The sequence below is a fragment of the Myotis nattereri genome (genome assembly GCF_964212035.1).
Source record: "Myotis nattereri genome assembly, chromosome: 7".
NCBI classification, from domain to species: Eukaryota; Metazoa; Chordata; class Mammalia; order Chiroptera; family Vespertilionidae; genus Myotis; species Myotis nattereri.
The window spans coordinates 39,866,892-39,880,084 of NC_138082.1; the positions used below are offsets into that span (position 1 = coordinate 39,866,892).

Here is a 13,193-nt window from a genome sequence, read left to right on the forward strand (position 1 = left end):
AGGATTAATGTTTATTGGAAATACTAAAATAATAAATACTGTATATACTATTATATAATTGCACTTACATAACTTTCTGAAAAGGAAAACTATGGAGACAGAAATCAGATCAGTAGGGACTGATGGTGGGGTTAGGGAATTGAATACAAAAGGGCATGAAAGAAGTTTTTAGGGTGTCTGTCTTAATTGGTATGGTGATTATACAACTGTTTTTATTTCTCAAAACTCATAAAACTTAATACCTAAAAAGGAATTTTACTGTCTGCAAAGTGTAACTCAGTAAACCTGACTGGGGGAAAAATCAATGTGATAGGAATAGAAATATGTTGTAAATAGAAGAGTAATTAATTATAGAGACATAACTACTAGAGATATATTAAAGTACAATATTACTATGGGACTTCAGGTGTAATAATTAAAGGACTTTTGCAAGAAAAGACAGAATAATGAATACTGAAATAGATCCAAGTATATTTAACAGCTTTGCATAGATATTTTACAAATGTCTACAGTCACATAGGGAAATTAAAATATCCGTCACTGTATGAATATACAATTAAAATGTTCACTACTTAACTGACTCCTTACAAAAGGAAGGCCCACCGGAGGACGTGCTTCATGTTTAGCCTTAGCATTCCCAGTGCGGCAAGGCTAGATACTGAAAACATCTGAATACAATGCAATAAATTGCCAAGCGAATCTATATAAATATTGCTAAAGAGGCAGATTTCCATGAAGTCTGTGAATGTCATGTTAGAGAACTGCTCGACACCAAGCCACTGGCAATGAGGATGTCAGAAACGGTAACGTGACAGAACAATAACAAGGTTGGTGACAGACTCTTCAGAACGTAAGGCTTGGCTATCAAGTGAATAACAGGGTCTTCAGGCAGTTATGAGTTCCTTGAATTAAAACATAATAATAACAATATATTTACCTGGTTCAAAAAGCAAATTAATTTTAAGAGATACAATGAAAAATCTTGTTCCGTCGCATTCCCCATCCTCCCATGTTCCATGCTGTTCCCGTCTATCTGTAACCACTTTAATATTTCTTGTATATATTTCCTGGGTCTGTTTATGGAAAGAAAACCAAGTATGAATATATACTCTTATTTCATCCCTTTTCTACATAAAAGGTAGTGTACTTTTCTTTGCCTTGCATTTTTTACATAAAAATATATCCTGGAAAATTTTCCTCTATCAAAATGTAGAGAGCTTCCTCACAGGTTTCATACAGATAGGCTAGGCCAGCAGTTCTCAACCTATGGGTCGCGACCCCTTTGAGGGTTGAATGACCCTTTCACAGGGGTCGCCTAAGACCATCGGAAAACACATATATAATTACATATTGTTTTTGTGATTAATCACTATGCTTTGATTATGTTCAATTTGTAACAATGAAATTGGGGGTCACCACAACATGAGGAACTGTATTAAAGGGTCGCGGCATTAGGAAGGTTGAGAACCACTGTGCTAGGCAAAGATGTTTACATCCTCATCTCTGGAACCTTTTACTATGTAACCTTATATCAGAGGGGAATTAAAGTAATAAATAAAATTAAGGTGCCAATCAGTTGACCATAAAATATTTTATCCTGGATTATCCTATGGGCCCAAGGGTCCTTAAATGTAGAAAAGGGAGGCAAAGGAAAAGGTTAGAGTGATATGATGTGAGGACAACTCTACTGGCCCTTGTGGTCTTTGAAGGTGAAAGAAGGGGCTACAAACCAAGGAATGTGGGCAGCCTTTAGAACCTGGAAATCAAGAAATTGATTTTCCCCTAGAACCTCCAAAGGAATATGATCCCTCAGAATTATTAAGATAATAAATGCGTGTTGTTTTAAGCCAGTAAGATTGGGATCATTTGCTACAACAGCAACAGAAAACTAATACAGTAGTCTACATGTGGATGTTCCAGCTTATTTAACTAGTCCCTTATTGGTGGATACTTAAAGTCATTTTCAGTCTTTAGGAATTAGATAAATTTTCATAGTCAACAAATGTCAGAGCAAGGACATAAATTCAGGTCTGTTGCTTCTAAATCCACAGCTTTTTCTATGTTATTATGTTGCCTCACATATTAACTTTGCTCATTTTCTTTCTATTTATTGAGCTTTTATTTTATGCCAAATACCATACTATTTTCCAGAGACCAGCAGCAAATTTACTAACAGTGTGAATGAAAGCATCTAAGGTTTAACCTGATCGGATCCTCCCAGAACCTGTTCCCGATCTTCAGCTCTGTATTTTTTATTACTCCACACACAGAGAGGCCACATGATGTGGAGCTCTAGGTTAGGAGTATTTGAATGTGATTTAAGTTCTAAGTTTTGCCTTGGTAAGTCCCTTCACCACTGTGGGCCTCAGTTTCCGCTTCTGTGATATAACTTAAAGTAGACTACTTGATCTTCAGAAGGACCTTTCCAGTTCCATGATTAAAAATCATTTCCATGGCATTTCTGTTAGAAGAGCAGGGGATAAACACCCTCATTTATGGGTGGGACAGTTAAGACCAAGAAAGAATGACTACAGGTTTTGGTTTTGGTTTGTGTCGTGGGTTGGGTGTGGGCGGTGGATGAGGGCCAGTCTTCTTTCTACACCCCAGAATGGCTCTGTGAGTAGGTGCACCTTTGACTTGCGCTTCATTCCATGGCAGGAATTGTCTTTGTATTCACTAACAGGGACATGGACAAATGCACATGCGTGAGCATGTGACCACCCCCTTCCTTGTCACCACTCAAAAGCTCTGTTGATAATAGAGAAAGAAATAAAATTTCCGAGTCATACTTAGACTCTGGGTGGTAACCCCACATAGTGTGGATGGCAAATTCACAAGTATCACATATCCATGCTCTCTGTGTTTAGTAATGGTGCTGTAATCTGCATAACTGAGCTCTGAAACGGAGCATTTTTTTTATTTGGGGGAGAATTTATTATTTTATAATTACCCTGTTTACATCTTAATGTAAGAATTAAGAAGATGCTCATCCTTATTTTCTTTAATAACATTTCTAAATCAGCCTGAGACTGAATTGCCTTCGTTCTTCAGTGTAGAAAATATGGTTATTGAACAATCTGGAAGGCAGATTTACACAGTAAACAGACTGCATTCTGCATTTTCCCATTACCCATATAAAATGTACCAGAGCAGGATTCATGCATTAAAATTCAATGTGACCTAGTTTAAGTATCCCATAGTAGCCCCCTTTGTCCAGTTTTTATCGTCTCAGTAGCACTCCACTGTTGGAAAGCAAAAGGCTACAGCTTTATTTACACAATACAGTGTTATGCAAATGAGCAAGCATTAATCACAAGCATTTCCCAAATGAACCTTTACAAATTAATACTATTAACTTTGCCAGAGGGCAAGCAATTGCATTTCAGAAATAATATGTCTTTCCAACTGAGTCCCAGACATTTGCACAAATGTGTACAGCACACGAATCCCTAGTTTCTCCTAGACAGCCTTCCCTCCCCGCCACCCCACCCCTACCCCGCAACATGGCTTAAGCTGAGCACGGAATGAGGTTATCCTAAGTCTGAATGCACCTTTCTAGTGAAGGAATGAGTGTACTGCAACTGCAGTAGGGTCATAAATTGATAAGCCTAAATCTTAATCTTTACCCTTTAGCTGGAAAATAACATTTCTAGAGGTAAGCCTTTCCAGGAAAATAGTTCTATACTTTTCTGTAGTTGGTTTTAAATAAGACTCAAATTTATTAGATTTTTGTTTTTCATACAAAAATACTGAAAACTAGTCCCTAACATAGGCTTCTAAAATATTTTTAAGGCTAACATTTCTCTTTTTGGCTAGGTTGTAAATTGGCAATAATTTTTCCAAATAATTTCTAATTTGCATATGAATTTCAATTCATTGGAGAATAGTAGCAGAAGCATAAAGGAAACTGATTCTCATACAGATTCTTACACAAAATCAAGCAATTTGACTCTCTTAAATGTTTGAAAACAGAGATGATCTTTTATTATTATTACTAGTAGCCCAGTGCACGAAATTCGTGCATATTAAAAGGGAATTAATTAGCAGAGATATTTTAATGTTGCTATTTGCCCTTTCTCTATAATAGAAGTGTGAGAGATGAAAGGAAATTAGTAAAATGTATATGAAAATAATATATAAATTTATTAATAAATAAACAGTAACAAAAGGATATAACAACAGAGGCATGATATAAAAACGACAAAAACATGATATGAAAACAACAAAAACATGATATGAAAACAACAAAAACATGATATAAAAACAACAGTGATGCAAACAATGACTGATAAAGTGATTCAACTTATTCTGATATCTCCCTGTACACCACATTAAGAGTGAAAACACTTTCAGAGTGCTTGACTAATTTCCCTTGGGATGAAGTATTTAGAACTTTAACTGTAACGTCACATGCTGTTCAAACTCGAGAGAAAGCAACATATAACTGACCATGTGCAAAAAGGGGTTCAGGTAGGAATATGCTTACTCTGTCTAGAGTTTGTCCTTGTGATTTATTAATAGTCATCACAAATGCTGGCATCACCGGAAACCATCATAGAATCAATTTAAATGGGAGGCCAGTGCCAGATGGGGACAAATTAATTATTGGGATCAGAACAACCTTTCCCTGTGCAGATCCTGTTAATACTTCAGCTTCGATAATGTTAGGTCGTAATCTTTTGATAATAAATCTGGTACCGTTACAAAGACCCCATTTACTATTGAGATTTCTCAATAGCATGATGATTGCACCCACTTTCAATTTTAATTTATGACACGGCATTCCTGAAGGAGTAATACTATTAAGAAATTCGATGGGAAAATTTTCCTTTTCAGCATCATCTGTAGAATCAATGGAATCATCACTCAAATATGTGTGAAAATCCCCATCGAGTATACCCAAAATTTCTTCATTTAATTTTTGAACATGCTCATTTTTTGGACAAAGAATTGCATGTTTAGATATATTTTTAATATTATCTATAGATATAGTATTTCCAAAGGTAGCTTCAATAATAGAGCCATTACAAATCATTTCAGAGGGGATTTCAATAATATCCATTCCTAAATGAAAACTGCTATCAAGTTTGCCATCTCCAAGTTCTACTAACCATCCACTATAAGCAGAATCCTTTCTGATCTCATATTTGTTGTAAGAGACAACTTTCTGAAACATCCCCAAACATTGCAGTACTTTAAACTCATTTGTACTGTGGCCGATCACATAGCATGCGGTACAATACTGAGACATTGTCAAAAATCCCCTCCAAGAAGGAGAACTTTCCCACCAAATACAACATTCAGACTCATAATTTATCTTAATAATCTGTCTATGGCATTTATAGTATGACTGGATGCCATGGCTCATTCATCAATAATGAGCAGTTGGGCCTTTTTAATAGTTTTAGCAACTTCACTCTTTATATTGAGTCTAGAAATTGTTTTATTTAATGGAATCAGTAATTTATATTGGGAATGAAAGGTGCTTCCACCGAGAAGTAAATTTGCAGCAATTCCTGTAGATGCTGTGAGTAAAACAGTACCACCAGGACCTCTAATATAATGTATTAAAACTTTATACAGATATGCAGGTGAATAGGATTCCTAGCTGGCAGGCCGCTGACAGCAACCTGGCCACCTGTGGATTCCGTGAGGAATGGGGCTCCCTCCTCCCTCATGTCAGAGTCCGGGGTGCAGGTGAATGGGGTTCCTGGCTTGCAGGCCACTGACAGCAAGCTATCCAACAGCAGATTCTGTGAGGTATGGGGGCTGCGTCCTCCCTACTGTCAGGGTCTGGTTTGAAGGCTGTCCATGCCCCCTGTTGGGCCAGACCCAGAGTTCTACTACAGTGTGGCCTCTGCCTCAGCAACCCAGGACTGACTGCTGCTGGGGCTCCTGGCGCTCCAAGGGTGGGTTCTTCCCTCAGACCTCGTGGGAAACAGCTCAGGGAGGGCACAGCCCTTGGCAAAGCAACCCAGGACTCAGTACTTCCACACTTCGCTCTGAGGGCAGGTTCCTGCCTGAAACCTCGCCCTCTGGGGAAACAGCTGGGGGAGAGCACAGCCATTTCCAAGATGACCCCTGCAGGACTGACTTCCTTCCGGTTGGTTGAGCTTTGGGACGTGATGTTACACCCAGGGTTTTTATATAAGTAGATGATGATGATGATGATGATTATTATTATTATTGCAAACAGTTAATTATAAATACCCTTAATACATGACTGGGTTCTTTATACTTTATAGGCAAATCAAGAAGAAAGCATAATGAGCTTTTAAATCAAGTTTTATAAACTCTAATATAGGAACCGACCCTGAAATTTTGACAGTATTAATACCACAATTTATTAAGCATGAAATTCAGCGTCCTTAATTGCTGACCCCACAGGTTTAATCAGATTTACAGTATTACCATTCAGATGGCATTAGAAACTTCAGATCACTTGTAGTTCACATTTTCTTTTACTTTTTGGTTTCTCTAGGTCTTTAATGTTGTGTTGTTCTCTGTCTTTGTTTTGGTTTTTGGTTATTCATTATCTCCGGCTCTCATCTTAGCACACTGTTCTTTTTGCTGTGTTCTATTCCTCATGTCTCAAGACAAGGTGATGACCTCATGCCATTTCATTGATTTATGTTAGACTGATTGCACATGGACAAGAAACTCAAGGTTTGCTTAGAAGAAAGTGGCAAGGCGACCAACCATTTGTATGAACCTTCTATGGGTGACCTGACTCTCTTATTCTTTACTTTAAATCTCTCTGAAATTTTGAATTTTAGAAAGTAAAACTATTCAGTGTTCACCTTCAGTTCCCATGTGACTGCATTAGTGTGTAGTTGAATGCTGCAATGCCAGTTCCTGCCGGGGTCCAACCCCAGCAGGTCCAGGGGTCCCCAAAGGTGTAGACGGAGTCGGCGAAGACTATCCACCCTCTTCCTACGGTGGAGTCCTATCCGTCCCGAGTGCGGGGCGCTTACCTAAGCGTCCCTGTTCGGGTGCCAGATGCTGGGGTCCAACCCCAGCAGGTCCAGGGGTCCCCAAAGGTGTGGACGGAGTCGGCAAAGAAGGAATGACACGGAGACAGAGTTCAGTTGACCAGCAGCCTAGCCAGGATCTCTAGCCAAGTTCTGGGCAGAATCTCCAGCCAGGTTCTGTGTCCATGTTCTCTTGCTAGCTTCTCCAGCCAGGTTCTCCAGGTTCTCCAGCCAGGTTCTGTAGCCATGTTCCCTCGCTAGGTTCTCCAGCCAGGTTCTGTCCAGGTTCTCCAGCCAGGTTAAGTCACCAGGTTCTAGTCAGGTTCTCTTGCCATGTTCTATCCAGGTTCTGTAGCCAGGTTCTGTCTCTAGGTTCTTCAGCCAGGTTCTCTCGCTAGGTTCTGTCTTTAGGTTCTGTGGCCAGTTTCTGTCCAGGATCTTTTGCCATGTTCTCTCCAGCGAAGTTCTTCTGTCTCTAGAGAACGTTCTGTGTAGGTTCTGTGCCAATTTCTGTCTCTCTTAGTTCTGTCTTCTTACATCTGTATTTATACCAGTTGATTCCAATCCTATCAATCTCTATTACAAAGGTTAGGGTGTTTCTTATCTCCATTCCAGGGAGTAAAGATTATGTAGCTTAAGCATGATTGTTCATAGTTAAAGTGATTAAATTACCCGCCTGGCACTTAGTTAAGAGGTTTTATTCCCTCCCTAACTTCAGGGGAAAATCCCTACCTGGGGAAACAACCTTTCTCAGAGAGGTGACCTTGGTTAAAACACAGCGCCAAGAAGGTGAGCAAACATATTAAGAACAGTATGCCATATATGCCAGGTCCCTTGAAACAGCAAGGATGGACCGGCTCCCGGAAAATTCCCCCTTTTTTATTTTATAAAAGCAGGCATTAAAAAGAAAAACCTGAAATGCTCTCTTGTATCCATTTTAAGAGTAGGATTGGCGCTTTCCGCTATTACCTGAGTCCTGATCTATCACCCCAGGGAGAACTTGCCAATTCTGCACTTTCCCAGGGTGGAAAGGCTGCAGTGGAGTTAAGGATAAGGCTCCTTGGGCCTACCTTCTCCCATGCCATTACATTTACCTTTCCTTCCTTAGAAAAGCATGGACATACTTCTTGTATAAAACGTTCTGTCTGACTGGGAGTAACCTTAATTCCTCTGCTAGCAAGCATATGTGTTAAAAGATCAATACAGAGTCTTATTTCTTTAGACTCAGTATGGCACATCTTCTTAATCTAAAGATCAATACAGAGTCTTCTTTCTTTTGACTCAGTATGGCACATCTTCTCAATCTAAGAATCAATACAAAGTCTTCTTTCTTTGGACTCAGTATGGCACATCTTCTCAATCTAAGTTCTGTACTATCCACCTTCTTACCCTACTTATCCTCTATAGGGGGGTCTGAAGTACCCTGGTGGAGTCCTATCCATCCCGAATGTGGGGGTTCTCAATGGGGGGGGCTTACCTAGGGGAATCCTGTTCCAGGGGTTCCCAAAGGTGTGGACGGAGTCGGCGAAGACTATCCACCCTCTTCCTACGGTGGAGTCCTATCCATCCCGAGAGTGGGGCTTACCTAGGGGTCCCTGTTCGGGCGCCAGATGCCGGGGTCCAACCCCAGCAGGTCCAGGGGTCCCCAAAGGTGTAGACGGAGTCAGCGAAGACTATCCACCCTCTTCCTACGGTGGAGTCCTATCCGTCCCGAGTGCGGGGCGCTTACCTAAGGGTCCCTGTTCGGGCGCCAGATGCTGGGGTCCAACCCCAGCAGGTCCAGGGGTCCCCAAAGGTGTGGACGGAGTCGGTGAAGAAGGAATGACACGGAGACAGAGTTCAGTTGACCAGCAGCCTAGCCAGGATCTCTAGCCAAGTTCTGGGCAGGATCTCCAGCCAGGTTCTGTGTCCACGTTCTCTGGCTAGCTTCTCCAGCCAGTTTCTCCAGGTTCTCCAGCCAGGTTCAGTCACCAGGTTCTAGTCAGGTTCTCTTGCCATGTTCTATCCAGGTTCTGTAGCCAGGTTCTGTCTCTAGGTTCTTCAGCCAGGTTCTCTCGCTAGGTTCTGTCTTTAGGTTCTGTGGCCAGTTTCTGTCCAGGATCTTTTGCCATGTTCTCTCCAGCGAAGTTCTTCTGTCTCTAGAGAACGTTCTGTGTAGGTTCTGTACCAATTTCTGTCTCTCTTAGTTCTGTCTTCTTACATCTGTATTTATACCAGTTGATTCTAATCCTATCAATCTCTATTACAAAGGTTAGGGTGTTTCTTATCTCCATTCCAGGGAGTAAAGATTATGTAGCTTAAGCATGATTGTTCATAGTTAAAGTGATTAATTACCCGCCTGGCACTTAGTTAAGAGGTTTTATTCCCTCCCTAACTTCAGGGGAAAATCCCTACCTGGGGAAACAACCTTTCTCAGAGAGGGGACCTTGGTTAAAACACAGCGCCAAGAAGGTGAGCAAACATATTAAGAACAGTATGCCATATATGCCAGGTCCCTTGAAACAGCAAGGATGGACCGGCTCCCGGCAAGTTCTCTCTGCATTTTGCATCTTTGTCATCTTAGCAGTTTTCATTTGGAAAAGGCTATTTAAGTATTCCCTCCTTGGTGTTTCTCTCTCTCTCATTTTTTTTTTGTTTTGTTTTAAACTTATGTCTACTTCCTGAGTTCTTTAAGCAGTTCATATAATACAAATTCTCTGTATTGTATAAACAAACTGGCCCATCCACCGTCTGCCATTTAAGAGGCATTAGTGCAGTTTCTGCTAGGGGCCCTGGCATTCTCTGTCATCCTGCAGAGAGCGCGTCATCATGAGATTAGAGAAAAAGCCACAACTTTGGGTCCCACATCAATGTTCTTTCCCATGCTCTTGGCTGACCCTCCTTTTCCTTTGGCCACCATGCCTCCCTCACTCCACCTCTCCACCATCTGCCGTGAGGCAGCAAGTCCCTGCAGCAGCTGTGTTTCCTTCTCTGGGAAATCAGAACGGCCGGAAAAGGGGAACCATTGGACACCACATTTGAAGTTATCCCTTGCAGCCAAAGTAGGAGAGGCACTCAGCCACAGGGGCACCTCCTTGCATTTCTGAAGGATCAGTTCTTCTAAGAGAGTCCATGTTTTGCTATTGGCTGCCTCAGGCTTGCTTTTAACTCTAGAAATTCTGTCATTTGGTTATCAGTGTTTCTCTTTCCATGTTAAACTTATTCTCTTTACTAGGCCATCAGGTTGCTCCTTCTGTCTTGTCTTTCTCTTCCCTTCTCCTCTAGTTCTTTCTTAGATATTCACAGTGTCTTTATTACATTTTTTTTGTTTTTGGGTTTTGGGGTTTTTTAGGTTAATGACTAGATTCATTGCTTTAAATTCAGAGACACTTCCCTTGGTGGGGAAAAAAACATATTAAGCATATTGTTTGAAACTCTAACACACCGTTTTAAAAAATGAGTTTATCTTATACTAGAGACCTGATGCATGAAGCTCATGCAAGAATAGGCCTCCCTTCCCCCAGCTGCCAGCACCGGCTTCCCTCTAGCACCCGGGACCCAGGCTTCCCTTGCAGCCCCAGCTTCGTCTGGAAGGTTGTCCAGAAGGATGTCCAGTCTAATTAGCATATTATGCTTTTATTATTATTGATTTCCTGAATTTTCAGACACCACATTTGATAACTAATATGTCAAGGAAAACTCTGAATGTTTGTTTTCAATATTTGACCCTCCCTACATCACCCTATCAAATATGTTCAACAGATATCTCTCTACACATGTTCACCCTACAGATTACATGTTGCCTCCTCTCATATGCAATCACTGCCGGCCACTCATAAACATCTACTCTATTTCTCCTGAGGCCTTTGAGATAGAGAGTGTCTCCTTCAGGATCCTCTCTAATAATTTATAATATATTTATATAATTTATATTAATTATGTGTATGCAATTATAGATATGTATGTAATTTGGTGGGTTTTGGATTTTTTTAAGAATTGGTGCTGATAAAATGTGAGAGGCAGAGTTTTAAGAACACTGGTACCTAGCCAGCCAGGTCTCACCTATGCTGATAGTGATTTCCCCTTCAGAAACGAAATGAGCCATGAAAGTGGGTCCTCACTGAAAAGTGAGTTGATGATGGAGGGGCTTGGAGAAAACCACAGTTAAACTGAATTCTGCAGCTGATGATTAAATAGAGAGATACCAACCACAGTGATACTAATCTCATTGGTGGGTTTGGAACTCCAAAGCGAGTTGTAAAGTTTATACCTACTGTTAAGCAACACAAATGATACGATAAATGAATAATTTCATAAGTTTGAAAAACTAACTGCTTCTGTCAAGAAAAAAAGTATGGAAGAAAGAAGGAATCGATAGCATCAAATGGAAATCTAGAAAGTGATAGCATGCTTCTGTCAAACTTTTTACATTTTTCCCATAAATAAGACTATTTATATTGATTCTTAGGTATGGAAGGTAGTGAAGCAGATAGGAGGTAATTAAAAGCATAAATCTCAGGAGCTTGGGAAGGTAATTCTCTGCTTTGCAGACAGAGATGACAAAATGATGAACATTTTTTGCTTTGAAATGACAGAAATACAGCATGGTTACAGAGAGGAGGAACACATTGTGCTACAAGTTTTCTTCTGTAGCTGCTGTTTAACAGAGTTCTTAAAAAGTTTAGTCATGTTTTTTGAAGCATATATTAGTTACTTATTAAATTAAAAAATTAAAAAACAACTTGCCTCCAAAGCAGTACTGTAATATTACAAAATTGTCAGTCTTTCTCAGCACTACCTTATTTGGCATGGACATTTGGATAATTTGTGGCTGGTTTTTAATTCATCACTGAAAGAAAGAGAAGATTAAAAGTGAAGTTTTTTAAAAAGTGAGCATTATGACTTATAAAGACTCACATAGATGTTTATATGACGTGTTCCTCTAGCTATTTCTATGTGTTTAATAATATTCAAAGTTAGGATGAACAGCCTAATATGATGTTGTAAAGAACAGTAAATGTGGATGTTACAAGGATAGTACCCAAACCCATCCCCACATATCAGGAAAATCATTAAGTATGGTATCTTCAATTCACCACCACTACTGCAAACTTTGGTATGTTTCCATTCAATATTGCTTTGCTGATCAAGCATTAATAACACCTTTAAAAATACTATGGGTCTTCTTTTTTCCTATGTAAAATTTCTGTAGCTCTTTTAGGAGGATGTAGAAGATTATTGTTGAAAGTATTACATAAGTCTTCCTCTTCCCCCCATTTTTTTCAAGCCATTTTGTTGGTGATTTTGTCATCTAAAAGTTGTCTTGCCCCTTGTGGGTAGGGAAAGACTGTTGAAAGCTTGTTGATTTTCCTCCTTTGCTTAGTATGCATTGCTTTAGTTAAGATTGGCTGTGGAATACTTAATAAGATAAAGTTTCATTCAATTTTTGTGGTTTAGGATTCTTTAGCTAAAAATTTATTCAACATATAATTAGATATCAGGTAGGATTTCTAGGCTGAACACCTATAGGTTTCCTAAATGATTAGTTGCTGATTTAAAGCTTATATTCAGACTTTATTAGGACATGTTTGGTTTCCCATAGGTTGTATTTTATTCTAATGCTTGAGTGAACAATTGACTATAATTTTCATAACTTTTACAACCCCAAAAAAAGTTATTACTTATGTGAGACAGAAGCAAAACAAAACATAAAAACCTACATGCAACAAAAAGTAATCTTGTCTATTCCATTGCTTTCAAGTAAGTAGTTGGTTGAATACAGTACAGAACAATCTGCAAAAGATGTACGTTTAGCTACTTTCATCTCTCAGGCAGTTCTTTGAAATATTGACAGCATTTGCCCTGGAGGCCAGAGAACTATAGATATAGTGGGTCAGCTAAAGAGCAGTTCTTTTGGAAAACCTAACTGGCCATAAGAAACAATGATACATCACTGGGATGGGAGTGGAAGGATAGCTTATGAGGAAGTATTTATTACTATTGTCAATTTTTAAAATTTCAAGCTAGGAAGACTTTGTAGAAAAATAGTTTTACAGGTTAATAGGAGTTCTTCAAGGGAGTAAAGAAGCAGTGAACTTGATCAGAGACAGAAGAGTGTCAAAATAGTTCCTGCCAAGAAAGGAAAATTCAAGAAATATAAGACAAGTTCCCTACTCTCACAGACCTAATTACCTAGGGAAACAAAACTAATGCACATAGAAACACTGCTGAACTGTATGATGT

The 13,193-nt window shown here is 39.5% G+C and overlaps 1 protein-coding gene across 1 annotated transcript in view; it reads left to right on the top strand.

The window, feature by feature from the left end:
- The window catches only part of ZNF385B (zinc finger protein 385B), a 350,869-nt gene that overhangs the window by 297,589 nt on the left and 40,087 nt on the right, over window positions 1-13,193 (top strand). The gene's annotated exons all lie outside the window — the stretch shown is intronic.